Source organism: Amaranthus tricolor, chromosome 11 (assembly GCF_026212465.1).
Source record: "Amaranthus tricolor cultivar Red isolate AtriRed21 chromosome 11, ASM2621246v1, whole genome shotgun sequence".
Classification (NCBI taxonomy): domain Eukaryota; kingdom Viridiplantae; phylum Streptophyta; class Magnoliopsida; order Caryophyllales; family Amaranthaceae; genus Amaranthus; species Amaranthus tricolor.
In genome coordinates this window covers 15,693,259-15,720,472 of record NC_080057.1, presented here as the reverse complement: position 1 = coordinate 15,720,472, position 27,214 = coordinate 15,693,259, and the positions used below count along the sequence as shown (strand labels likewise).

The following is a 27,214-nucleotide window of genomic DNA, read 5'->3' as shown; positions in this document are numbered from 1 at the left end:
TTTAGAATCGTCTTCTGTTTTCTTGATATGTTTTGACGCATTCTTGATATTATTATTACGCCTTTCAGTTTTTGAGCTTGATGATTTAATCGATTAATCAGTATTTGAATATTTTCTTGAATGTACATGGAGGTACTGTTTCAATGGAGTGAGGAATGAGGTATGTTTTCTTGCAACTGGAAAATTCAATTTTACATTGATGATAACTGTAGGAAGATTAATAGAAAGAGCAACCAGACAATGCCTACAAAATCAGAAGGATCAAGCAAAATCTACAACTTTTCGGTAACATCACAAACCACTCTTTTCTGTAGCAACTTGAAAACAAGAATCTAAAAATTTTAGTTCTTAGGAACCCCGAGCCTCAGACGGAAATCTTCTTCCATGAGAGGAAGTCCTTCTCTCAGCTTCACTTTTGGCTCCCAACCGAGGAGTTCTCTGGCCTTTGATATATCGGGTTTTCTTTGTCTTGGGTCATCAGGTGTATTCTCCCACTGTTATAATCTTCACCTTTGGATTGATCAACTGCAGAATATGGATACGAAAAATGAGCGTAAAATGTCTCATAATCAATGAGAGCAAAGCTATACTAGCAAAAATGCAACTTACCTCTTGAACAGTTTCAGCAAGTTCAAGCATGGTGAATTCACCTAAACGAGAGGAAACGATCAGGCAATGGTGTATCGTATATAAGCAAAGAAGAAAGAATGAAGCAAATATCCTTACCAGGATTTCCGATGTTGATAGGCCCAGTGTGCCCTCCTTCCATAAGTCTAATCAGACCATCAACCTGAAATATAACACAACATAATCCATAAAAATGTTTTCCATCATTCTAAGACCAAAATGGCATAAGCTTGAGATTCAATATTCTAAAGAAAACCAACAGCGGACCATGTCAGAAACATAACAGAAACTTCGAGTTTGAATTCCAGGTGCCTGTACTGTCAATGGTTCTTCTCTGCACAAGACAAGATAAAGTCATTAATCAGCATCAACCAAGAATATTTATACATACTCCAGAATCCAGAGTCATCCTGACAGCAAAATTACAGGAGCTTACCGAAGTGCCTGAGCAATGAAGTTGCTAACAACACGGCCATCATCAATATTCATACGAGGTCCATAGGTATTAAAGATACGGGCTACGCGGATCTCTGTTTGAACATACAAAGGAAAGATTTTGTAATCTGGGTGTTTCTAAAAAGTGCCAATTCAAGAAAGGTAACAGCCTAACATGCATACCAATTCCGTGCTGCCTGTGATAATCAAACATCAAAGTTTCAGCAACACGTTTTCCTTCATCATAACAACTCCTAACTCCTGTTACCAAAAAATGATTTACTGCACATTTGATTCTGTATGTAGCATATAACAAACACCAAAGACAAAGGAAAAAGTTAAGAAATAATCAAATACGAGCAGTTACCGATAGGGTTAACATTTCCCCAGTAGGTTTCGGGTTGAGGATGCACAAGAGGATCACCGTACACTTCTGATGTAGAAGTAAGCAAGATCCTGTGGAAAGTATGGAATCAAAAGGTTATTGCCAAACTAGTAATAAACAAGAACCACAGTGATAGAGCAAAAATACAAGGAGAAGTTCAGAAACCTAGCTCCAACACGCTTGGCAAGTCCTAGCATGTTTAGTGTACCCATTACATTTGTCTTGATTGTCTGTTAAGTTTCAAAAGTACACATAAGATGACTGTTTGATAAATCTTAAACAAGTTGTAGTGAGCAATCTTCAGACCTCCAAACATAGGTTTCTAAACTCCCATTCACTAAACGGTCATTAAGATTTACATTTCTGCCAAACGACAATTTTAAATATTTGAGGAAAGTAACTAGCTGGTGCGTGCATTCTGAACCTAGCTGGAAAACTCATCTGACCAAGGTGTTTTCAGTTGAGTCTGAGCTCGAGGCACACGAGGTGCAAAGCAAGGCGTGTTTCTAAAACTAAGCATGTTAGGACCCTGAGATTGTAACAACTAACAAGTCCAATCCGATTCACAAGTGTCAGAGAGATTTCGGAGGACAAATTAACTGTAAATTCATTACTTGGCGACACTGAACTTCCAGTATGTAATTTCATCTTTGTACTCTGGAGTTATGATATGGTATGATTTGAACCTGGGTTATTCAAGAATCACATGCTACATGGGGGACATGGAAATTCAACCGATATTCCAAAACAATATTCATGCTCCATCTTGAGAGATGAGAAATTCATAACTCACCTTTACAGGGTTGTGCTTGTAAAAAATAGGTGATGCAGGGCATGCAAGGTGATATATCTGATCAACCTCCACCAGCAACGGTTCGGTGACATCTGCAAATGAAACACACAAAATGTAAGCTTTCTAACCTGAAAAACATTACATCATGTCTAGCTTCCCACTTCCACATCCATCGAAAAAGCACAAGACCAAGTACATCCATGAATTAAGCAAAGAAGTGGAAATGTTTAAAAAATAAAAATTATTGTTAATCATACTTGTTTCTTCCACAAACTTTAAGTAAACTAAACACAATTTCAAATATGCATCTATATAAGGAGCCATGAAGGTAAAAAAAAAAAAAAAAAAAAAAATGAAAATGAGAGTTAATTTGTCCTAAGATTACCAATTGTATCATCCGGACTGCGGAGCATATGTAAGATTCCTATCAAACTGAGTAATTGTCATTTGGATCATTCAAAATGCTTTAAGTGTTTCACAAAACTTATTTAACTCCATGAGTGTAAGTACATCAACAATTTAAGCCATATTTCAAGTTCACAACAGCCAAATAATACGGTGCTTGGAGTTGAAAACATTATAAATCCATAATTACGACATGATTAAAGAGACAATGAGAGATTTTTGAAAGATTAATACCATGACGGATAAATTCAAATCTCGGGTGTCCAATCCATTTCTTAAGGTTGTCTTTTGAACCAGTAAAGTAGTTATCAACGACAATAACCTGTAATAAATCAAATTCATTTAAACAAGTGAGACATAACGAGTTCTTTCCTCTAAAGGCATCCCTCTCTTGGCAATTGGCATACATAAATTTCCTTTGATCGATTACTAAAAACTAGAAAACTAACAAATAAAGAAAACAATGCTTACCTCATTCTTTTCATTTTCCATCAATCTGTCAACCAAGTGGGAGCCAATAAACCCTGCTCCTCCAGTTACCAAAATTCTCATATTTGACTGCCACCAGCAGAAATGAGAGTAAATTAGTCCAAAAAAACAGTCAAAAATCCTTTTTCAACCAAAACATTGTGGCAACCACCAAAGTTCCTTATTCATTAGCAAATTGAAACTTTACAGACCTAAATTGTTTCAATATCAGCACTATCCCTTAAGACTTCCAACCATAGTGTAAAATTGCGATAACGGTCGCGATTGTGGTAATATAACGATTAACGATGATGAGTGAAAATGGAGTAATACGGTTATTATAACGCCTAAATATCAGCCAAATCGTAAGATATCTCTTGATTAGGCCCAAAACACGGTGTTTTTACACCTTTACAACGCACGTATTATCAATTCATTTGTTTTTAAAATCTTTACAACGCGGCAGATGCGATGCTTCTAACCATATGAACAATAATTTTGATCATCTTTCCTGTGAACTAAAACTATTTCAGCTTCATTTTACATCTTCCCTATCATAATGGACCCAATCAACAAAGCACAACACAACCAACACCCAACCTGAATCGCTTAATGGTCTACATTGTTGCACAATCACAATCTCTATGACCATTTGAACATCAACCCACTAAAGATCCCCACTTTTTCAACCAAATCAAAGATGCCCACATTTTATTGTTCATTTTAAAATTTACCCATCAAAACATTTTGCACTAACTGCATTAAAAAACTAAAAAAAGCTTACAAATTGTAAAATTACCTGATAAAATTTAGAATTTCTCAAAGGAGATGGTGCAGGAGGTTGCTTGGTTGCTGATTGACTATCTCCATTAGATCCCATCTTTCAGACCTTCAACTTGAACAATTTATACCTAACATACATACAAAAAGCACCATCAATGTCTTTCCATTAATTAGTGGGGTCCAGAAGAACCCACATAAAACCCAAAATAAAATAAGACAGTAGCTCCATACTCTATAATTGAAATCAAAATTGGGGAAACTTTTAACAGATCAAATAGAAAGAGCAAAGCACAGAAAGTATAGTTAAGACTGAAAGAAGAATATAAATCCCTAATTTGGTTTGTGATATTTAAAATTAAAGAGATCAAAATATTGCCGTATATTTATAGTGTGATTATGACCACTACAAATTCAGAAACTTCCGCTACCAAACATTGCCAAACCCACATGCCATAAGGGAGAGAGAACGCGATTTTCACCTAATTTAAATTTAATTTAATCAATTATAGTTCAAAAAATGCAATCTGTTTTCCCTTATGTAGCTTCAAAATCAAGAAAAGGTGAGAAACCCGCCAATCAAAATCATGGTGATTCATGATGACGATTATTTTCTCAACAATAAAGACATTGAAATCACGCCTAAGATGACAACTACTAATCCATTCAATTCAAAGTAATAATAAGGATAATTAAAAGTTAAATCTTTTGTTTTTTTAACAATAAATTAAACTGAGAGATTTGGTTACAGTTTTCTCACTAGAGTTTTGATACTATTAATCACCACAAAAATGAGGTTTTTTTTAGAGGATTAAAGGTGTTAAATTGATGAGTTTTTATGAAAAGAAATGAAGTTTGTTGGAAATGAACATGAATTGCGAGGCTGTTGTGTGATTCAAGATGTAAAACGTGAACACATATGCTGATATGCCTTCGAAATCTTAAAACATTGATAGAACTGCATTACCTTCATGTTAATACTTCCTGCTTTTTAAGATATTTGCACCAAACACATTTTAGAGCAATCTAATGTGTATGTCAATTCGTTTATATCTAAATTTATATATAACAAAAAAATTATAAAAATTTGATATTATGAAAATATGCGACGAGACGAATAAAATAAAATCTCATATAACTATGTTTTTCTCGTATAATAGCCGAAATATATAATTACCATAGCATGATGAATAGTGTAAAAGTTGTTTTTGTGCAAGTGATATAGAACACAGGAAGTATGTTATACCTCCTCCGATTTTTAGTTGCACCCAAATTATTTTTTACACTATACATCATTTGATGGTACTTTACATATTACGGCTATTATAATTTTTATTTGAGTATAATTCTAGATATAAGCAACCCAACAAACGCATTAAACTGTCGTAAAAAGATGTTTGGGTACAAGTAAAGGGAAAAAGTACCAAACTGGGTCTGCCAGTCTGCCTTGACTGTCTAGTAACCTGTCCATTTGTCTGACGTTGCTGGGTTTACTGGTATTCAATTGAAAACTGTACATTTTCATTGTTAAATAATAATCCTATTAAGATTTAGTCTCTATATCCTAAACTTTACTATACTTATAATGTTATAAACAATCAAATATAATGTGTGATCAAAGGGAGGAAGAACAAAAGAAATAAGATTTTAGCACTTTAAACAATTGCATCATCATAGCAGTGTATCTCATCCACAGAAAGCTAAGATCAGGGTCTGAGAAGAGAAGAAATGCAGCAACTCATACCCATAAAAGAAAGCGCGACTAAAGAATCCCTCGACTCGAGAAAGATCAAGAACCCTAATTGCAGCCATGTTCTGTCATCAAGAAACAAATTGGTACTGTTATTTTTTCATTCCAATCTCTTAAAGTTTGTCTCTTTTGTATTAATTTTGTTTATCTTATCAATTTCCTCTTTTTCTTTGTTTATATAGATACTTTTTATTATTAATTTCCATCTTTTAAAATGGATTTTTTTCTGATTAATGCTGAGATAATCTCTAGATTTATTATGGCTTTCAAATGTTGTAGACAATCTCTGGATTGGAATTAGACACATTACAAGCTTATTGATGTTATGTTTTAATTAATATCGGTGTGCTAACAATATGTAGGATGTGTTGAGGTTGCATAGCAAAAACAATTGCACACACCTTTGCACTCAAACCAAGCATCAATTAGCAACATGAACAATCTAGCTACGTTTTATGGTTGAGCATGTAAAGTCTTCAATACGTTTTCATGCCCTACTTTGATGTTGTTGTCGGTTTTGACTTTTGTTTTCATTTTGATTTTGATTGTTCAGATTTCTTTTTCTATTTAAAGTATGAGTTTTAATAGTTATTTTTGTTTTTAATTCTATTATTAAAGTCATTTGAATTTTGTTCTTTGAACTATTTGGATTTTTTGAAACTTGAATTTTCATGTTTTAATGGTGTTCTTGAGTAGCATGTTTGACTGGGTAGGCTTTGCAGGGTGATTTATGTGTACTTTGTTAGCCATCCTATCTTGAGGCTGAAGGGGCATGCTACAATGTGGTAAGTGGGAAAAATGAAACATATATAGCCTGCTTTTGTTTTCTCATTCACTTCATACTAATAGTTTTTTGTTGTTCTAAAATCAGCCCAGAAGGAACACTTTGGTAACTTCTTATTCTGCTGATTTGGTTGTAATGCTTTTTTTTCCTCATATTTCAAACACATACTCTGAAAATTTACTAAAAGATTATAATCAAGAAATATGGTATTTATTTATTTTTCTACTTCATTTATTTGCTCTGTTATGAAATATTTGCAACTGGAGGTGTTCATTTGGGTCACAGATTAAATTTTGACTCAAATGTTTCAGTTCAGTTTAAGGTTTGGTGATCTCTCGACATTTCTTATTTGAGGTGTGCATAAATTCTCAACTGATATAAACTAGAGTAGTTTTCTTGACCGTGCATTGGTTCTTATCCAATAAACTTACATTAATTCTTGTATAATTGGCAAGAGTTCTCTTATGTAGTGTTTGAGAATAATTATTTCATTTTAAATTATGGATTTCAATTATGAAATCATAAATAAAAAATTTGAGAATAACACGGTTTAGGTATTTTTATTCCTAAGATATCTATTTTTTTTATTTAGTTTGAAATATCCAACAACCATACTTTGAACATGAAATGTCAAATGTGTTTATTGGTTTCTACTTCAATTAACTTAAAAATATAAAACCAAGAGGCATAAAAAGAGAACTTTGATGCATGCTCATTGCTTGACAGAGGTCAATGCTCGATTTGAATGATGAGGATTTTGCTCTGTGGATTTGTAATACATAATACTTGCATATACATGTAGTTTGCTATTTGATTTTGCTTGGGCTTCATGATTTTTTGTTAGGCTTTTTATTCCAAATTTCCACTCTCTAATTATTAATTTAATAGTTGTCTTAGACATTTAAATTTGCTATTCTAGGGCTTGTGAATGGTCGGCTTGAAAAGTTATGCATTGTAGCTGGGTCATCGATAGCTGATATAATCCCTAAATTGTTGTTTAGTACAATGTGGTTTGTGGTTTGTGGTTTAGGTTAAACTTTATGCAACCCCATACTTTGGTGAATAGAGAAAAATGTTAGGATCCTGTCGTGGTGTTTAAATTACTATATCTACTATATGACATCAACTATATATTTGTCGACACTTGCAATATGTAGAGGTTATATTATTAGCTATAACAACTGTTAGAAAATATAGGTTTTCTGTTTAAATTAGTTTCAGATTGTTTCTAAAAGTACCTTTGTGAATTATTGTTTAATGTTTGAATTGTGAACTAGACTGATTTTATTGGTCAATACTATTACTTTGTTCTCCAAAAAAAAAGTGGGAAGAATTCAAAGGGTTTATATACATACTAATAGGAGCAAGAGTGAAGGAGTAAAGTTAAAGGATCATTTCTTCTCTAATTATTTCTTAATAAGCACAAGTATCCTCTCATTTACATGGATAATTTATTCTCTTTTTTGTACTCTAATTATATCTTAATAAGCACAATGATGTCATATGATTGCATAAATGTTTTAGAAAGTGATTAATTGCTTATTACATTTTTGACAAAGCAAAACCAGATCAAATCTTGTCGGTGTCATTTCTCTTCTAAATTTGGCTTTACATGAAGAAAATTGCTTTTCTGTTCTACGAGTGGATTTACATGAACAAACTTTTAGTGTTAATTGTAGAGTATTGAATGTTTGTTATTTAGTAGTAATTGTGGATTTAAGGAAGTAATAAAATAGTGATAGTACTAATTTAATAAGACAACCCATGTAATTAACAATTAACTAGGAAAGTTTTCAAGTAATTAACAATTACCTAGGAAAATATTTAATGAATGCTTAATTGTAGTCTTAATTTATTAGAGGTTATTTATATTGTTAAAAAAACTAAATAATATTTATTAGGGTAAACACATTAATTAATTATACTTAGAGTAACATACTTATAGTGATATTTATTATGGTAAAGCCACTAATTAATTATATTTAACTTAGACAATAGTTTATATATATTGCTAATATATTGTCCGTCTCAAAACCTTTTTTTCCTTTTTTGGGAATAGTATCTTACATTTACAAGTAATAGGTTTCGGCCACTTGACAACAATTTCCTCATCAATCGTAGCAACACCAACAGACGAGAAAGCATCTGCTAACGCTTTACTGAAAGCACACAAAACATAAATATTTAGTTACTAAGTAATTAGACAAGGATTCATGCAGGATGTATCATAATTACTGCTTTCATTTATACAAGTCCTCGTCTCATGCAAACATGCTACGTGAACAAAAAGCATAATTTTGTGGACCATTAAACCATCAACACAACCTCAAATCACCAATATCGCACAAGCTCTGTACAACAATGACACATCAACTGCACATGAACACCCCAACATACACCTACATCCCTAGAATCTTTCACACCTTTGCAACACATTGACATTTCAATATTTTTACTCGTATTATTGTTAATAAAAGTGTATAAAATAACATTATAAAATTTAAAAATGTAACTTGGGGGACCGCGTGCTACAACTAGTATATAAAAAATGATATACATGACTGTTATGTTTTTAATCCTCACAGACAGCGCCAAACTGTTTTGGTACGAGATTTGAAATATATATACAAGGTGAGAAAAAATATGATACCTGACCAAAGGATTGAATGATAATAATAATCCCAAATATAGGTTGATATGATTATTCCAAGATATGAATTCCATGCCCTGCAACTACAAGGGAAAACTAATCCGAGGGTGACTTCCCGGAAAGCCTCTCCAACGCTTAAGTTAGTCCGGAAACGATGATAAGAAGATTAATTAGGAAGAAAGTATTTTGATAAAAAATTGCATACCCTGTTTCTGTAGATCTAAGGGTTATTTATAACAGTCTTTTCTAGGATTAGGGGTTGTCCCTTAGATAGCGGGAAAGTTGGGTTATTGTATGGAGTAAATGGGTAGTTAGTTAAGGTAGTGACTAAGAGTAGTGATAGTAGTGGACAAAGGTGGGTCGTAAGGGTTTTAGTTTTAATTAAGGTTTGACTAAATGACTTATGGGCTTATTTGACCGCATAAAATTAGCCCCACGCATGAAGAGTGATTGAGGAGGGAATTTAATATAGTGAGGGCATCTATCTTTATGCAGAAAACAATCATACAAGTACGTGATGCAAATTAATTAGATGTTTGGAAGAAACCCTACAATTAGGTCCAAATAAGATAATCTTCGAACTCTTGCCTCGTGGGCCCATGCTTGGTGGAAGCCACATGAATTATAAATATTTTTCCTTTAGGCCACTTTTGATGATTCGACCCTTGGAGCCTGTTATGATGATTTTGCATTTGAGTCAAATATGATGATTTGACATTTGAGCCTGATATGATGATATGACCCATCAGTCAATGACCTGAGACTTCATGATAAGAAATCAAACTAGGTGAATCATTCGAAAGAATTGATGAATATTCGATTAGACATAGGTCTGCTTTGTCCAACCGTCAATCACACGAGACTTAGATAAGGAATCATGTTAGGTGAATCCTTCGAAAGAATTGATGAATATTCGGATCAAAGATAGGTTCGTTTTGCCCAACTATCAATCACCCCAAGACAAAGAATCATACTAGGTGAATCCTTTGAAAGATTTGATGAATATTCGGATCGAACATTAGTCCGCTTAATAAGTGATCGAGTTATCAATCTAGGTGATACTTGGTATGAATGCTTTGACAAATAACGCCCAAAGTCACTCGTTTTGGGGCTTACTGAGAGTTTGAGTTATCAAGCTAGGTAATACTCGCAAATATCCCACTTTCAAATTAACTAGGTGAAAGTTTTGAAATTAAGATAAATACTTAGAGAAAATTGTCGAAAACCAATCATTATGAGACTTCAACAATCATATGACTTTCAAACTGGGTAAAAGCTTAGATGATTGCATAACATGACAGATAACACCCAGGGTCATTTTGGGATTTCAATAATAATATGACTATCAAACTAGGTGAAAGCGCATGAGAATCTATCTAGTAAAATCGTAATGCTATGTTGGGTTGCGTTCTTGGAGGACGCATTAAATTGAGCATCTCTCACAAGACTTTTTTTAACACAAATTCTTATTTAACTAATGAGCTACTTTTATGATAGACTCTCTCCCGATTTGGTTAGACGATCTTAAAAAAAAAGTCCATATACTAATAAGTTGTATTATTGAGGCGCGTCTCACGTTGAGACCATCTCATACTAGAATTTGTGTTAATCGAAACAGTCTCACCATGAGAATTGTCTAAATTGGTCAAATAGTCCAAGTATATTAATTAAATATTTGAATTTGTATTTAAAATACTCTTTTTTAATTACTTAGTATTTAACACATCATTTTAAATGCTAAAATTATATTAAAACATTCATTTATCTAATTTTCGACTCCTTATATGAACTTGAATGAAACTGGCCTCATGCAATATTTTCTCTCCACGAACACAAAAGCTTGGGTGAGATCGTCTCACTTGTGAGACGCATCTTATTGGGCCGGCCCAATTCTGCATTTTTTTACCAATTTCACAAATTAAAATGTCAATTTAGAGTTAAAAGACCAATTTAAAGACTTAAAAGACCAATTTCAAGGATTTGAAATTGACATTTTAAGTCATGGAATTTGACAGTTTTAAGCTTAAAAGGTCAATTTTAATACTTAAAAAACCAATTTTAAGACTTAAAACACCAATTGCAGGTCATTAAATTCTCATTCCAACTTTAAAATAGGATTTGTCAAACATTAAAATTGATATTAAAAACTTTAAAATTGACATTTTAAGTCTTAAAATTGGATTTTTAAGTCTTGAAATTGTCCTTATAAGTCTTAAAATTACTATGTTAAAATATTTTTAAAAAATTATTAGGCCTGAACCAGTTGCACGACTAAGAAGGTGTTCTCTTCAACTTATTCTTTTGACTTATTACTTATTCTTATTGGAATCAGATCAGACCAGATCAGATCAAAACTATTCAGATCAGATCAGAAAGTTTCAGATCAGATCAGACCAGACCAGACCAGATCAGATCAAAACTATTCAGATCAGATCAGAAAGTTTCAAATCAGACCAGACCAGATCAGACCAGACCAGATCAGATCAGACCAGACCAGAACAGACCAGATCAGATCAAACCATACCATTATTATTATTATTATTATTATTATTATTATTATTATTATTATTATTGTTATTATTATTATTATTATTATTATTATTATTATTATTATTATTATTATTATTGTTATTATTATTATTATTATTATTATTATTATTATATTATTATTATTATTATTATTATTATTATTATTATTTTTATTATTATATTATTATTATTATTATTATTATTATTATTAATCATTATAACTATGTAGTATGTAATATTAATAAGGAAAAATTACCCTGAATAATACGAATTTTCAATGATTTTCCTACAATAATACGAACTTTGAATTAACCATGAATAATATGAACTTTGATACATATTTCTCGCTGGCATACCATTTTACCTGTTAACGGTAAACTTACTCATTCCTTAAAATTTTTTTTTTGGTTGATAAAACTAAGTAAGAAAAATTACCCTGAACAATACGAACTTTCACTGATTTTCCTACAATAATACGAATTTTCAATTAACTATGAATAAAATACGAACTTTGATACATATTTCCCGCTAGCATAATGAAGAAATGGGGAGTTTACAGTTTCTCCAGGTAAAGAACCGGTCATGTATGCTAGCGGGAAATATGTATTAAATTTTGTATTATTCATGGTTAATTGAAAGTTCGTATTATTGTAGGAAAATCAGTGAAAGTTCGTACTATTCAGGGTAATTTTTCCTATTAATAATAAGACATAATAATAATAATAAATAATAATAATAATAATAATAATAATAATAATAATAATAATAATAATAATAATAATAATATTATTATTATTATTATTATTATTATTATTATTATTATTATTATTATTATTATTATTATTATTATTAATCATTATAACTATGTAGTATGTAATATTAATAATAATAATAATAATAATAATAATAATAATAATAATAATAATAATTATTATTATTATTATTATTATTATTATTATAATAATGATAATAATAATAATAATAATAATAATAATAATAATAATAATAATAATAATAATAATAACTATTCAGATCAGATCAGACCAGACCAGATCAGATCAGACCAGATCAGATCAAATCAGACCAGATCAGATCAGATCAGAAAGATTCAGATCAGATTAGACTGAATCAGACCAGATCAGATCAGATCAGACCTTAGTAAATTCAGATCAGATCCAATCAGATCAGACGAAGAGAACATGTCCTAAGACTGTCTCACAAGAGAGTAACTGCTCCACGAATAGCCTATATCATGAGTCCAAGTTCACAGCCCAAAGATAGCTTCCATTGGATTTGGGCTTACCGCATTATCTCCATATAAAGAATTACTTCTATTATTCGAGCAACATAACTTAGGTCGACGCAAACACAGGTAGAAAAATAACGGGGATCTGAATAGCAGAGAGAGAAAGAGGAAGAACGAACGAAAAAATGGGGTGGAGGAAATTCGATCCATGGCCAGTTTTCTTCAAGAGAGAATGGAATCGCAATTGGCCATTCCTAACTGGTTTCGCCATTACTGGTTACATCATTACCAAAGTTTCTCTCGGTCTTTCTGGTACTTCATCATCTTCTTCATTTTATATTTATTCCATTTTTGTTGTTTGCTCATCTCTTATTGATAGATTTATCTAATTCATTTTTTTTTTCTTTTTTTTTGATGATTTTATAGAGGAGGATGCGAAGAACTCACCTTTTGTTCAAAGGCACAAAAGGTATTTTAGTTTCAATTTTCAATCACATCCCTAGATCTGTGTTCTGTGATTTATCACTGATTGTATGTTGTTGCTCAATATAGAATATAAGAATGCATTTTTTGATGATCGTCTTTGTTAGCTGGACTGGTTACAGAGTAAGATGGAAAATTAGGGACTTTATTTATCATTTATGTTAATCAGCTGTTTATAGAGATACTTCGTAAATTTAGTTATTGGTTGCTGACCGTTTATTAAAGAAAAGTGGGTCAACAAGCCAAAAGCCAACAAAGAAAAATAGCGAGTTGTTTTTCTTTTTCTTAAAAAGCCATTTATTAAATCTATTTTTAGCTGTTTGACCGATCAATAAGCCAAAAGTCAATCAAAAAGCCAATGTAAAAGCCAATTACCAAACACCCCTTAACCTTTGTGCATTTGGTTATTTAACTAGCATTATTTGAAAGCCACTATTTTCAAATTGAGGGTATCAATAACCCTTTCGTTACTAGCTTTTTACCCCTTTTAATTTTCTTTTTTTTTTTGACAAGTTGCTATCATACTTCAGCCTTTGGTTATTCCATGTTAAAAAATATAAAAAACAATTGGGTATGATTACTGAACAAAAATCCTCTAAATGAGTTTATTGACAATGGGGTACAATTACTACTAGTACTACTTTGGACAAAAACTCTTTCTCCCCATGATATACTTCCAAAACTACAAAAAAAAAAAAAAAATCGAAGCTGTCTTCTTCAACAATGAACAATTGGTTGAATTTATATCACAAGATCACGTTTGAAACTATGAGTATTGTGGTTGAGTTCATTGTCAATGATGCGGCAAACTTAACTTTTTAAAAGTTCCCATTACAAATCAGTTCAAATGTGTTTCTAACTCTTAAAATTGCGCTTCCTTTTTTCTTTGTGTACCACAAGCTGTTATATATTTCACAAGTAATTTACCCAAGTTTAGGTTCCAAATGTGCAAGAGTGAAAGTGTAACCTAAAATGTTTTGAGATTAAGGACTTGACATGATTGTTATTTTATCTTAGTAGTTTTTGCCTTGGTGATTTTAGATTATAGTGGAATTGCTTAAAGTTGGTTTTAGCTTTGAGGTTAAGCCAAATTTTAGGTTATTGTCGTGTTGTTGAGTTGAAAAGTTAGATGCTTTAAATACCTTTGGTCCATATTTAAGAATAGTGGAGATATTCAACACATTGTGCTACATAAATTTAGTGTGGGTGGTAAAAATAAAGAGCAATTAATAGAATATTATGTGGTTGAGGTGTGCCCTTGTTATTATAACTTGGAGGACAAGAGTGGAAAATGATATGAAGGATCTAGATTTTGAGATGATTAAAAATTAAAATGAATGAATAAAAAGAATACATGTAGATGACTATTAGAACTGATATATTAGTTCATGTGGCGGAACCCAATTTTTTGAGGTTCTGATATTGTTGTTGTATTGAATTGAAGAAGTGACCATTTTTTGTTATTATTATAAAACTATGTCCTCTTCGTACTAGTGTTACATGGTTCACTTATCTCTTCGCGAATTGCATATCGAGAAAAGCAAATTAGGTCAATTTTAGGTGATTTTTCGATCATTTTTGGCAAATTGTGTTACATGGCTTCGTACTTTAAATAATTGTTTGAATGGGTTGGTAGACTAGCTTGAAGTCTATAGTCTTTTTGTCATTTGTTTTTTTTTTTTTTTTTTTTTTTTTGTGTTTCTTTCTCCATGGTTAGTTGTCAATTGCTATTATTCTTCCAGCTTTACTTCTGTGAATTATCATTACTTTTTTATTAGGGGGAAATCTATTTTTGATACACAATTTGGTTTCCAATAGACATTTCGTCTCCTTCCCTGATGCCGGTCAAGAATGACACTTTATCTCATTATGTCCTTTATATTATTGATATCACCTAGTTTTTTTTAAAAAAATTTTTTTTATTAATTTTTGTAGTTTGAATATTCGAAAGTAGAGTGCACAAGACATAAACTCTTCACCGTAATAATCAGACCTTCTGTTTAAGAGGATGTTTTATATGTATGATCTTAACTATCAATAAATTGGTAGATTGGTAAATGGGCTGCTCCATTTTTTAGTGTTTTAGAGTCAATTAGGTGGTAGAGGAGATAAGTGATTCTGGAAAACGATTTGTGAAAGATTGATGGCAGTTTATAATAAATCGTCAATTGCTGGAACACATCTAAGTGTCAATTAATGATGGCCATGTAATGTGTAAGTGGTTATGTACTTATGTATGGACTATATCAATGGATGCCTTCTTTAATGACAAATCAATGTTCAATTGCTGGTGAGTCTTGCCGATAACCGTCTGCCCTGTTTGGGCTTTTGGCTTCCCTAAATGTCTGAATGTACAATGTTCTTCACAGAGTTTGAATGTGGTTTCTTCAGCTCTTGATTATGTTCGTTACCCTGCACCCAGAGTTATAAGTTGAGTATATCTGACTTAATGTTTTTTGCCAAACCCTCTTATGTCTTTTTGAGTTATCGCTTTGATTTAGGAATGGTTTTACGTGACTGTCAACTTGATTGAAGGTGGTTCTGTCAAAAAAAATTTACTTGTGAATATTTTGGTTGTCTTTGTTGGTGCTAAGTCATGATTTTTTTATGTTATCATTGATCTGCTAAGATGGAGAGGTGGCCTATTTTTTGTTGTGGTAGAACTTGATTTTTCTTTGTGATTGGTGTTAGCTTGCATGGTTTGCAATCCATATCTTTAGTATATTGCGGGAGATACACAGTCACTTTTTGTCATTTGTTTTACTTGATTCTTCCTCTTTAAGTGGTTGGAATTGCTCTACCAGCAGCTTTTTAGATATTGGTGTGTTTTATGCATATGTGATGTGAATGATAATTTGTTACTTCATCTATTGAGGAAAAAGTTTGTTCAAGCAATCTTCCAACCTAAGGTCAATGCAATCTATTAATCTATCATCCAGGGATTTGAATATTTTCGTTGTGCACTTTTTTTTGTATATTGGATAGGATAGTGCACATAGTATGTGCTGCCATAATTTTTTAAATTGAGTTTTTATTTTAGATTTTAAATGGTCAGCGGATGAGCTGCTGAGTTTTCTAAGTGGTTTTTAGTCAATTAGGAGGTGGAACAGATCTGTTATTTCAGATTTAGTTAATGAAAGTACTATGAATGTCAGGTAGCAAGAGAAGAGAACTGGCTTAGTTGATTGATAAATCAATATCAGTTGAGTCACATATGAATCCTTGGGCTCTATATATGTTTCCATCTGACCTAAATGTCTATTTAGTTTGAACTGTTTAACATGCTCTTCTTATTAAATATTAAAATCATAGTTACGTGGAAAATGAAGAAAACTCCTTCAAAACTACCAAAGCCAAGGAGAGCATGTAATTCATGACCTTTCTTTGTAGAATTATATCATGTTAAATTTTGGGAACTCTATGATGATATTAGTTATATTGGAACTGAAAGTATAGTAGTATTCACGAGGCCTAGTTTTGATAATAGGTTCAGTATGAGTCTTATTTACGAAGATAGGTTTTGCTTTTGCTAGATGGCATTTGAGGACTGTTAAGATGAATAGTCGTGTAGTAGTTATTTGAAGGAATGATGATTGGTGTTTACTTCTATCTCCCTGACATCCTTAATGCAGGTAACTACAATGCTGGACAACATTTTCAAGACTAGAAAAGTTTTGTTTTTTTGTCTGAAAGTAGAAGTTTTTGGTTTAGGATCAGCAGTTTTTTTCTCCCATGTTATCTAGATTTGCTTAATTTGTTCTATATATTTCATCCCTTTTCTACTTCAGTCAGTTTCATAAAGTTTTTCCTAAATTACATCATTATTACTATAGTTATTTTTTGGCTTATGATTTTGTACTAATCTGTCTCTCTCTCTCTCTCTGAAGATTTTCCTTTCTCCCATCAGAAGTTTAAATTGTCATCTATTTTCTTGTCTAGATTATTGCGCTTCTTTCCTCTTCACTTTGGGTTATTTTTTTCCATGTGAAATTGTGGTTATTTTTTTTTTTTGTGATGTTTTGTGGATCTAACTTGGATCTATCGATCTTACACTTATCATTCCTTTTAAGAATGCCCAATTTAAGTCCCACTGTAAGAGGTTGTTGGGTGCCTTGGGGGCTATCTCGAAGGGACATAGTCTAACAGAGATTATTAGTTAAGGGTGGTAATGCGCAATTGAAGGTACTGTTTCTAAGTTTGATTTGATTTGGTTTTTTACATCACCATCACCTTACTTTTTTGAATGAGTTATCAAGTTGTTGATTTGATTCAGATACTTTGCGCACTGTAATTAGGAATACTACGCTGTGAATGGTTCTATTTATTTATTTTATTTATATGCATTCCATTTATCTTTTCCGTGTAGTTACGTCTTATTATCTTTCTTGAGCCGGGGGACTCCTTTGGTCGCGCTCTCCTTTATGGGTATGAGTTGCCGCCGTCCTTCCCTCCCCAGACCCTGTCCATAGTTTTTCTATGAGCGGGCTACACTGGATAGGATGATGATGATGATGTTTTTGATCATCATTTGCTGTTGAAAATCATTTGAACCAAAAACTTCTTGCTATATACACATTACACACTGTTGTATGTATGGGTTATTTTTTGTTTGTCGTTTATGGTGCCTATTCAACTTCAGGCTCTTACAACTACCTTCAAACATTTCATATGTTGGATATTATATAATATTTGTTTATTAGGTTGTCTATGTGTAATCAGAATTTAAAAGTATCCAAAGGGTACTTGTTGAAGTTGTAGGCTAACAACTATAATGCATCCAATATGAAATATTAGGTTATATTCACACAATTTTTTGTAACCATGGTCCATGAATTTGACTTAAGTTCTCAAATCATGTGCTTTTCGGGAAGATTTGGGGACCTATAAATGTCTTGTGCTTCTATTTGTCTTCTTCAATATTTGTATCATAAATCATGAACTAATAAAAATGTCATTAAACTTTAAAGGCTTATATATTAGTGAAGCAGATGTTTGACATTAAGGGCCCCTGACAATTTTGTGATTGAATAAAACTGTATTCAATTCTCTTCACCTTTTTCTCCCTTCATACATCATTTTATGGTTTTGATGTATTTTGTGCTGATTTATCTTTTATTGTAAATCTCTTTTACGAAACTCTTAACGCTGCTTGTATGTTTCAGGCACTAGAGGCGGTTGATGTATGTTGTGCTTGGATGGAAGCCTATTTTCAGCTGATGAATAAAAAGGCGCTGGTGCTTAAGCTTTTCTTCTGAACTGAAGATTTATGGGTGGTTGTTTTTTCTTGATATTAGAACTGTTGATTTGTAACATGTACTGCTTTGATATTCAAGCACATTATAGTTGAAATATAGATTCTGTTTCTGTAATCTAAGCTAATTTGCCCTTCCATTCATTTTGTGCATTTATTTCTGCTGACTTGATTGTTTTATTGGGTGTGGGTTTTATACTGCTAATAAAGCCCGTTAAACTTTATCATCCTCTACCTTTCAATGTAATAATAGAATTAGTTCCCTTGTCAAATTAAAGCCCGCTGATAAAAGCTCTCAAGTAGCTAAATAAACAATAGTTTGATTTTTTCGACTTGCAATCGTGAAGACATCACTGAATCACAATACAATTGACACTTTTAACACCATGCGCCTATATGCATCCCCATTAAATAATTAACAGTCTCTTTGAGAAACGATTTCTAATTAGGCTGGCCTAAAAAGAAAAATATAAAGTAAGTTTTTTTGTAGGCATTAAGAATATTGTAATTAGGCATTTAAAATATTGTAAGTAATTAAGTACTTATTCGGTGAGCATTAAGTATATTGTGAGTAGGCATTAAAGATATTGTAAGTAGTCATTAAGGATATGGTAAGTAGTCTAGTAGGTTAAGTTTTTCGGTAGGAATTAAGAATATTGTAAGTAGGCATTTTAAGTACTTTTTCGGTGGACATTTAAGTATATTGCAAATAGGTATTAAGGATATAAGTAGGCATTAAGAATATAGTAAGTGAATATTAAGGTTTGATGCGCTGGGCCTGAGAGACGTCTCGCAAAGACTATCAAATACGAATTACTATTTATTTTAATTAATTTGTTGATCTTATTTATCTCTATCACCTTTATCCCTCTAAGTCTCTTCCCTTTCTTTCCCTCTATTTACTTTTATCCAAACACAACTTAAGAAACAAATAGTATTTGTCATTTTCATTTGTAATTTGTTATTTTTGAATTTGCAATAGTTTTAGTGTTCCACTGATTGTCTGAAGTTTTTTAAATTCTACTTTTTGACAAAAAAGGGATCAATTTAAAAAGGAAGTTTTTGAAATTTGAGAGCCTTTTCCTTTAAAATTGTTTTTGTATATATAATTTCCATTTTGTGTAACAAGTAAACTTATTTTCTTGAATACGTTCATGTAGAATAATACTCAAAATATTTTTTTTTTATTTTTGCTTAAATCAAACTGTTATCTCAGTTAGTGGTTTATCAAAATTTTTTTGGCAAACCACTATCTAAGATAACAGTTCTATCTTAATAAAAACATTTAAGCCAAAAAAAAATAATAAGATATACCGCTATCTTAAATTACGGTTTGTCTAAAGTTATTTTCCACTTTCGTGCAACATTTTGTTGGGCATAATGCGGTTAATAATAAAGTTACAATTGATTGATATTAATCATCAAACAATTTCATCTTAGTTGGCCGCGCTCAACTAAACAAGGACTTTATCACAAATTGGTCCTGTGTTGACTCCTTGTCAGTTGTGACTACTAAAAATGAAATGTTTTTTAGTTTATAAACTCCCACTTATATATTTTAAATGTCCTATATGATTTTTCAGAACTATTTATCAATAGCTTTTACTATATGTTTTGTTTTTAATTTATAAGTTAAAATCATAGTCAATTTGAATTTTGTTTGATTTATCTTATTGTAAATTTTATTAATATCACCTTTTATAATTTTACTCAAGCATAATTACATGTATTAAAAATTAAAAACGTGCATCGGCAAATATGCCAAAATTAAATGGGATATTTAAAGTGAATAAAAAAAATACTAGTTTACAAGTTAAAATGTCATTAAAGATAGCAATTTGCTCTTAATAGTAAACCGCCATCTGAGATGACGGTTTGCTATTTATTTTTTATTAAAAAATAATAATCTGTCGTGAATGGTAGAAAGAGAATTAAGTTTAAAAGTGGGAATTTTGTTATAAAATAATCATTTTGAGAGAAAAAAACTCAAAATTTGATAGTGTAGGAGTCAAATTACCTTTTGTAAAGGTAATGATTCAATGATTCAAGCCAAGATAAATCATGTTGTTAGCAATGGTGGAGCAAGAGGGTTTAGTACATTAAAATTGGGGTTTCAAGGAAGCAATGAAGAAGGATTTTTTTATGTGCCATGGTGATGAATCGACAAAGAACAAGAATATGTGAGTGCACGAAAGGTGCCTTGAACAAGGTAAGAGACGTCTGAACAAAGCAAGAAGATGCATATTGGGTATGCCTTGAACGAGGTACGAAGAGCTTGAAAGGTGTCTTGAATGAGGCATGCAATTACTAAAGTCAATAAATGATTTGGACACCACCCAGGAACCCAAAATTAGATTATAATTATTGTAAGAAAAAAGACGAATTTTGAGAAAGACCCATGAAAATTAATGTTAAATACGTGTGAAAGAAAACTGAAAAAGGAATTATAAAAACGTAAAATACTATTATTTTGTGAGTTTAGTATTAAACTTGACTTCTTGGTAACAACAAAGAGTAACATTTTCTAGGTGCCTTTGAGTTGGACATTTTATTGGGTTTTTACAATTTGGTATATTATGAGGAATTAAAATCCCATAAAAATAAAGGAGATTGTTAAATTCTTCAATGAAGAAAATCCATAATATATGTAATGTTGATTAGTAGCTCGATATCTAAGGTTGTCGCCAACAATTCTTTTGCACCGATTCAGAATTTAGCAATTGGGAGTACCAAACTGAAAAGAAAAATCTGACGATCCACTCATATACTATTGTAAAACTTATAATATTTTTTTCAAGGGCTTTCAAGTTTCAACTTTCTAAGTTACAATCTTGCCCGAAGGCCAAAATTATTAGGGCGGCCCCTGTCGACATCACTACTATCTTCAACACAACTCTTATCATATCGTAGAATGACACTATTTATTCATCACTCTTAATTTGTGATTAGTTTTTAATTTATAAGTTAAAAAATAGTTAAGTGATTTTGTTTGATTCGTCTCATTGCAAAGATTATTAATATCAAATTTTTATAATTTTTTATTATACATAATTAGAGATTAAGAATTGAATTAGTGTATTCGATTGCGTAAAAAAAAAAAAAAAAAAAAACGTTTATATTTTGGCTGAATGCATTTCTGCATTTCTTGGGTGGATAATGTCCACTTGAAATGTTGATTAAGTTGCAATTATTGTGTTTGAACTTTTCTTATTAATTTGATTGTGGATAGTAATAGAAAATTAGCTCTGAAAAAAATTAATTACTCCGTTTCATATTAGTTATAATATTAGTAAATTAGCATTATTTATTCATTACTTTTAGTTTGTGATTAGTTTTAAAATATAGTCAAGTGAGATCTTGTTTGATTGCAAAGATTACTAATATTAAATTTTTATAATTTTTTATTATACATAATTAGAGATATTAAGGATTGAATTAGTGCATTGAACTGTATGAAAAAGCAAATATTACAAATAAATTGAAACGGAAAAAGTATAAAGTAATAATAATGTTATTTTCTTTCTCATTTTTTGAAATTTTCTTTGTGCTAGCCACACATTCTGATTCAAACTTTCTTGACTAATTAAATATTTCATCTTTTAATATTAATCTATGATATTCAGTAGTACTCTTTCGATACTGCTCATGTCACGTACTAAATGTTGTTATATCTTTATACTTTTGGTTCATCTTTAATTATACATGTTTTCATGAAATTTAAATGTTAAGTAATCGTTGGTTTTTGTTTCGCTAATAGCATTTATAGGTTGCTACAAATAACAAAATGTGTTTGAGTGGAGATATCTCCTTCTCATCTCCTCCATATTCATATTAGTAATCCTTAAAAATATCTATATTAACCATTTATCTACTACATATGAATATAAAATGAGCGTCTGAAATTCACACATCCATATATGTCTATTTGGATACTTCTTCAAAATGATCATGCTCGCCTCTATATGATTGGATATACACATCCTACCCACGCTCACTTTACACTTGAATTTTCTTTTACGAATCTGTATGATTTATAATCCATTTTTTATTATTGAATTAAATATTAAAATATAGTAAAGTTTTGACAAATATTAAAAAGGGAACACATTTTTTTTAAAAAAAAACAATTAGAATTGGCTTACTACTTTCATATATAAAACACGTTATTATAAGACTATTTTATACAACAATTTGTGTTTTTTATTCATCATTGTTAATTCTCTATATGATTTGAGAAGTGGCTATATGCTAAATATTTCATTCAAAATACTAGTAAACTGAAAATGAAAGAAAACGATATATCATGTTAGGCAAATATTGTCCATAATGACCTTTTATTTGACGAAGAAAAAATTTCTATAAAACGTTGAATGATTAAATCGACTATTTTTGTCAAAAAAATAGCTTAACTTATGAAGCTCTATTTAATTAAAGATAAATGACTAGGATTAGCATCATGATGACGCATACTGCAGGCGCAACTGTTTATTACACCTAATAACATATAATTGGATGCTTCAACATTTTTTAGACCTTTATAATACTAAATAATAAAGCATAAAAATTTTAGACTTCATACATTTATTTAATGCTTAAAAAATCGTCTGTAAAATTACTTATAAATAAATAATTATTTAAAATATTTTTTTATGTTCATCTTCTTACATTTGACAATCTGTAATTTCTTCTTCTTATTATTATTTTTGAAAATTTCTTCTTCTTATTATTAAGATTCACTTTTTTGGCTTCTTCTAAAGGAAATAAATATTTTCAGACATGAATAGTATCAGTTTATGAAGTACCTATCACTTTTTTTCCGACCAACCGGTTAGTCGGAAAATGGTAGGTAAATTGGTCGGAAATATTTTATAATCTTTTTCTTGTCATTTTGGGATGACTTCAGGAACAGTGGTTACTGACTAATTTCTGACTAGTTTTTAGTCGGAAATTAGTTGGGAATTTCCTTTTATTTTCTGACTAACATGATAGTCGGAATTTCCGACTAAATTTACGACTATACCATGTTAGTCAGAATGCCAACTAAAATTCCGACTAAAAAAATTTTCCGACCATTTTATACCGACTGAAATTCCTATCTTTGTGTATGTCAGACTGTAACCGCCCCGAATTATGAAGGCAAAGACTAACTGGAATTTAGTGTTAATCAAGCAGAATCTCACTTTTGCCATCACAATTAAGGGGTTATTTAAAGGTTAAACCAATGTCCAAGTAAAACCAAAACCAAAACAATATAATGGAAATCTTAACTATCCAAAATAAAGGAAAATTACAACCAAATCGAAACAAGTCTAAAGTTTAAATTACATCTTTAAAATAGTTTAAATCTAAACAACTAACTAATAGTCTCTCAAATACAATAAAGAAATCTAAACAAAAGGGAATCATACTCCAACTCAAGTTCATCCTCCGTTCGCATATTAATTCTCCGGTGCCATGGGGTTCACTCTAAAAACAAAACCATTGGAAAATATACAAAGCATAATATTATCAAAAAGGTCGAGTATAACACACTAGTGTCCGTCAAGCAAGTTGTTAAAACATTTTGGTTTGAGTGAATTCATTTTGAAAGATGCTTTTTCATTTGATAAATCATATCATCATTCAAACTCAATTCAATGGTTTCATAATAATTCCAAGTTCTCATTTTTCATTATAAATCATAAAATCTCAATGGATCCAAATCAATTTCAAACTCATATCTAAGTTTGCATGGGTACTCTATGAGTCATCCTGTGACTCGTTTGGTAGTCGGTCTATCGTCCGCAACATGTCCAACAAGTGTAACACAATGGTATTGTGAACAATACGTGCTTAGCATTGGTGAGTCGTTTAATCATGCACATAACATTTGCTGTGGCATATGTACCTACTATTTAGGCTAAAATATTTTTGTATATAATATATATCTTGTAATTTCAATAGCATTTTGAAAAGTCAAAAATATTAACTTTTTCTATATGATAAACATCTTTTATTTATAGCATAGCAAAACATACTTTATTTACAACATAGCAAAAATCAAATAATAATCTTTCCTACATGGGTAAAACATGCTAAGCATAATCATATCATCAAACATAACCTTTGCATTATATTGGAGCATCACTAGCATGTATGGAAATGCATTGTAACAAAAGTGATTAAAGTTCAATACAATTTTTCAAGGAAATCACTAAAATGTTTTGTTTCAATCCTTCTTAAAGTAAATATAACTTAAAAGAGTTTTAAAATTCATTCAAAACAACTATAATATAGTTTATAAGTTTATAAAATCATTATCACAGAAGATTTCATAAAAACTATTTTCTTAAATACGAGATAGTTTTGCCGGTAATAAAATCGATAATTGATTTACAAAATACATATTAATTCTCCAACAAGGCCCAAATTAAATCAAGTCATTATCGTAACAACCCGACTTACCGTTATCTCAATAAACAAGGTCATCACGGGGGTCTATTTCCCCAGAAACTTAAATCACAGTTTCAAAACTTGAACAAAGGAGTCACCAGCTCTTTAACGTAACTAATAACTCAGCTAATTCTCAAACCAAACATCTAACTAAAATACAAAGTAATCATAAAAGTCACTCTATAAGTCCAATATAACCAACACAACCAAGTCTAATATACATTTATCAAAAACCTAATACAATACTACACTTCTCATGTACTCAAGCTCAATAAAACATCTTTGTAATTTTAATCATCACCGCTAACCCATCGTTCCCGACCGATTCCGTTATGCAGACAAACTAAAAGATGGAAACAACAGGGGGTCAGATTTAACTGAATGAGAAGTAACAATCCAAAACAACAAAACACAGTAGTTCAGATCACAGGTTTAAAAACAACATCAGTTTCCTAAATCTATGTGCGCATAGAGAGACTAGTTTGAGAAGTGCCCCATAGCTCTAAGGCTATGTCGCTCTCGGGTGAAGCTAGTCAATAATTGAATGACAACTCGCCTCAAAAACAGGGAGTAGAGAACAATGTTCCTCAACTCCGTCAATGACCAGCTCGCAAGCCCGATCCATTGACCATATCATAATATCAACATAAGCCGTCACAACAACATTTGTCTCAACAATTTTCAATTTCAAAAGAGCTTTAGTAAAAAGTTTATTTTCAAGAATGTAGTCTGGCCAGACCCCTTTTTGGGACTGTTACTACTCACCAAAGACGCTTCAAGGAGCTAAGTACGGTTCTCCGCAATCACTATAAAGGTTCTTCGGTGATATCACCTCTTGAAGCATAACAAATCACAACATCACGAAAGAGCGTTCAATGCTAAACTACTAACCTACAACTTATTACATCTCCTCCTATGTCTATAGATCACACCAAAAGTCTACTATAGCAAATCTAATTATTAATAAATAATGCACGTTCTAACTCAAACCTCTAATATGTCATCAAGATATTATAATTATGATCCAGACTAATTCATATTCCTTTAAAGATTACTCATCTCTAAAATTCTCTTAATATTTCCAATTAACCACAATATATACATCCATAACCACAATCCAAGTCCAACAATCTCTTCCTTAATGTCAAACTATTCGCTTAAATAAAACAATGATTTTCGTGAGGCACTCCTAATCCGTTCAAGAAAAAAATAATTATTCAATATATTCACCAATATCAACAATTCTCAATGACATGTACCCTATCTCTTTGAATTTGTATCCCCCACAAACATCATGATACTATTACATATTCCAACTCCATTTAATTCCTCCTTGGCCATCAAATTAACAAACATAAACTATTAAACCTGTTACCAATATTCAAAGAGACTACTGTCACATCCAAGAACACTAAACTAATCAAAATCAAGTCATTAGAATAATCTACTGCCAAAATTATAATTCACACTTAAATTCTCATCATCACATGACTCACTAGTAACACATTTTCCATAAGTTTCTCAATTAAAAACTCATCTAATTAACACATATAAATTCCAAGATTCATCAACATTTAAATTTTTTTAACACAGGCACGAGAGAGATTCTAATTTAAGGAGTGACTAAGGAAGATAGCAATATAATAAGGGAGATGAAAAAGTAAAATCAAAAGAAACAGCGAAGAGGAAGGTGTTGTACCTCCTTGTTCAGCGACAGAAATCAGAGTTCACTGGCAGATTTTTTTGATGCCTAAACAAGTGAAATAAAATCAGCTTTGTCATGGAAATTTCGGTGCCTACTCAAACAGAAACAAGGTCAAGATTTGTTCGAACCAAATCAATTTTCTGCTGCTGCACTCCTTGTGGTTCGAATTCAGAGGAGAGTGAGAAAGAAAGATCAATTAGCCATTATTTATACAAAACAACCAAGAATGTAGAAGAATTGATCATTTACCTTGAAGGATCACGAAAGAGAGAGAAATCCAATTGATTTTCGCAACTCAGTTCTTCGAAGGTTAGATGAAGGAATATAAATGCCTGTCTGTAGAAGTTTTTCAGCACAGATTAGTCATTTTTCAGAGAATGGGGCGAAAGGAGGTAGAAGATGTTCTTGGGGTTTTTGATGTGTTCAACAGAGAAAGGAGAAGGTGGATACCTGATTTTCCTTTGGGTTCATTCGAATGAGAGGAAGGAGGG

General features: G+C 31.3%; 3 long non-coding RNA genes and 1 pseudogene across 3 annotated transcripts; 2 read left to right on the top strand and 2 right to left on the bottom strand.

Annotated features, from left to right (window-relative positions):
* Nucleotides 1–149: 149 nt before the first annotated feature.
* On the bottom strand, nucleotides 150–4,829 carry LOC130826813 (UDP-glucuronic acid decarboxylase 5-like; annotated as a pseudogene).
* Nucleotides 2,218–6,593, top strand: LOC130826817 (uncharacterized). The gene is made up of 3 exons (XR_009047129.1): nucleotides 2,218–2,354; nucleotides 5,590–5,729; nucleotides 6,366–6,593. It is a non-coding gene; the product is annotated as an uncharacterized LOC130826817 (long non-coding RNA).
* A 6,312-nt stretch (nucleotides 6,594–12,905) lies between these two features.
* Nucleotides 12,906–18,730, top strand: LOC130827262 (uncharacterized). The gene is made up of 3 exons (XR_009047189.1): nucleotides 12,906–13,164; nucleotides 13,279–13,321; nucleotides 18,498–18,730. It is a non-coding gene; the product is annotated as an uncharacterized LOC130827262 (long non-coding RNA).
* A 5,328-nt stretch (nucleotides 18,731–24,058) lies between these two features.
* Nucleotides 24,059–27,214, bottom strand: LOC130827526 (uncharacterized). The gene is made up of 3 exons (XR_009047205.1): nucleotides 26,973–27,214; nucleotides 26,718–26,877; nucleotides 24,059–25,361 (listed from the first exon to the last, which is right to left on the bottom strand). It is a non-coding gene; the product is annotated as an uncharacterized LOC130827526 (long non-coding RNA).